The sequence below is a fragment of the Chaetura pelagica genome, unplaced genomic scaffold (assembly GCF_000747805.2).
Source record: "Chaetura pelagica isolate M959 unplaced genomic scaffold, ChaPel_1.0 scaffold57, whole genome shotgun sequence".
NCBI classification, from domain to species: domain Eukaryota; kingdom Metazoa; phylum Chordata; class Aves; order Apodiformes; family Apodidae; genus Chaetura; species Chaetura pelagica.
Window position 1 is genome coordinate 2,025,676 of NW_009954217.1, and position 2,744 is coordinate 2,028,419.

Below are 2,744 nucleotides of genomic sequence, written 5' to 3' on the forward strand. Positions count from 1 at the left end.
GCTGAGATTTGCTCTCCAGCACAATGCAGTATGTTTTCCACACTGCCTCTCTGAATTTCCACCTTGGTGTCCCATTCTTTAACAACAGAGACCTTTACAGAGATAAACAAGTGATGAAATGTCTTAAGTACATACAGGAGAGGGAAGCTCTTCAAAACTTCATTTATCTGAAGGGTGCAAAGTCTCAGATCACTAAGGAAGTGCTAACTCACAGTTGTCAACTTTACCTTAAAGAACTTGCACCACAGGAGGATCTGGGAAGTTGCATGTTCTGTAGTTGGACCTTCCACTTGGTTTGCTAGTGAGTGATATTATGCCTAGCAACAGTTGAGACTGCAGCAGAATTTACTTTGAGTTACATCCCCGTCCCCAAAATATGTCCATTACTCATGATAACTGACAGCTCTGTAGTTTTGACAGAACATATTTTTGATTGTGGTCTTTTTCCAGGAAGTGTTATTGGAAGGATCCAGGGTCTTCCAAGGTTACCTATTAGAAACTGTGGGAAGACATCTCTGGCATGTGCAGGGATAAAGCACCTGTCTGTACATCACAGGGTTCCAAGTCTTTACCAAATTGGTACGTTTGGAAAAGCTGATCTGAATGTTTAGGAACACCAGCTGACATTTTTCTCCCAGAACCCAGTAACGTGGACACTACATGACACACTGTCAGAAGCCTAAGCAGAAATGTCAGTTCTTACCACTTTCTCCTTGCTCAAATGATTTAAATATGCTTGGAACAACATACTTACATAGTTCAGAATACATCCTAGCTAGCATTTTTTAAATATATATTTATCCAATTATTTATTGCTTTGTTATTTCTAATGCTTTGTAATTTTTAACTGCTTTGTGTTTTATTACTCATGTACAGATTATGTGGTGTGTTGGTGTCCTGGTTTGAGCCAGAAGGAAGCCACTTGTCTTTTTACTGATTGTTTTTTCTTCAGTGAACTCTCTTATAAGTAGCACACTTGCTGAAACTAGCAGCAAGTTTTCCAGCTAGTGGACTGATACTGTCCAAATGTTTATAGTTACTGCTGAGAGACCAAGGACACTTTGCTCTGCTTGTTGAATCTGCTTTGGACAGTGAAGAAGAGTTGCAACTACGATCCTCCCATGGGGAGGAATGGACTAGACAGATGGCAAAACTGGCCAAAGAGAGTATTCCATCCATACATGTCATTATTGGTATATATTCAGGCATCACAGGAATCCTTTCTTCTTTTTCCTTCTCGTCCATTCAAATCTGGCAGCCAGGGAGGACTCCATATACCCATCTCCATTGATGCCTAGGCCCATGCCTAGGGATGCCTCAGCTCCTGTTTGCTCTGTCACTGTCTGTGGAAGCTGTCTGGGACTTTTTGGAGTTGCTCACTCCAAAAGTGGGAGAGTGCCATAGGAACTGCTGGGGGTGGGGAGAGGTGCTAGGGGTTTTGCATATTCCTGAACCTATTTGTATATATTTGGACAAATTTTCTTTCATCATTAGTATTAAAGTTGTCTAGTTTAGTTTTCAATCCGGAAGCCTCTCTCCTTATTGTCTCTCTCCTTTCCCTATCTAGGGACTCATGACAGCTGGAAACAACAACCTCTATTGCACCCAGTAGAGGTGACAAAGAAGTACTCAACAACTCAATAAGAATGAAGTTAATTCTGTAGAACATAATGTCATCCATTTTTACTTTAAGAGCATCTTCAACTACTGACACCAATTCATTTACAATTATTTTCTCCCACATCATTTAAAAGGAGACTGTAAACATTTAGATTCAGCATTCTTAATTCAGTGCATCCTTAATTGAAAATATTTTCAAATACAAGCCGAAGTATTTTAGCAGATCCAGAGTATGATGCAAAGAATTGAACAAATACATTGTTTTGTATATACTAAAGACTCCTAAGATATTTGTTCTAGCACATACATTCTTTAAAAAGAGATTTTAAGACTTAACAGGACTTTTCTGTCAAGAGTATTTCTTCTGCTGTATCTGTGAAAATCAGCCCAAGACATAAGCCCCAGGGGAAAAAAAAAAGGCACACGACTGACTTAATAGATCATGGCCCTTAAAATGTCTACACATTCTGTCTGTGCTCAGCATTCTCCTAAGAGCTAACTGATCTAGCAGTGAAACAGCCAGCCAGCCCGACTGGAATCCTATTGCTCTTTCCAGCAATAAGAACAAGATGGCAGTTTTGTCAGATTGCATAACATCAGACCAAAATTAGGAGCAGAAAGAGCAGACTCTGCTTTAGCTTGTGTCTAAACAGCTCTGATGCCACAGTTGTCCTTACTGATGACCTGCTTGATTGTGTCATGGCACACATACCAAGCCCCCTTCAACAAGAAACCAGCGTGTATGAGAAATTGTGCACCCAAGTTACGGCCCTGACATCCAGCCAGGATGCTGAGGGCATTAACGGGTCTTAATGGGCCTGACTCGTTCGGCCAGAGGAGCAGCTCTGGGGATGACTCGTAGTTCTGAGAAGGGAGAAGCCAGAATCTAATTCATTAGCTGGAAACAAGAGTGGAAAACGGGTCATCAATACGGAGGAGGGCTGAAAGAGGAAAGGCTTTTGAAATCCGGACGGTGCTTCACTGTGCCACTGGGTTCCTCGGGGATGTCACGTCAGTCACTCGAACCAGATGTTTTCACAGGGGTAATTAATCGATGTTAACGCTCCTTTCCTCGCTCTCCCACCTGACACCAAAGAGCCGCCGCTGCGGACGCGGCAGGGAGG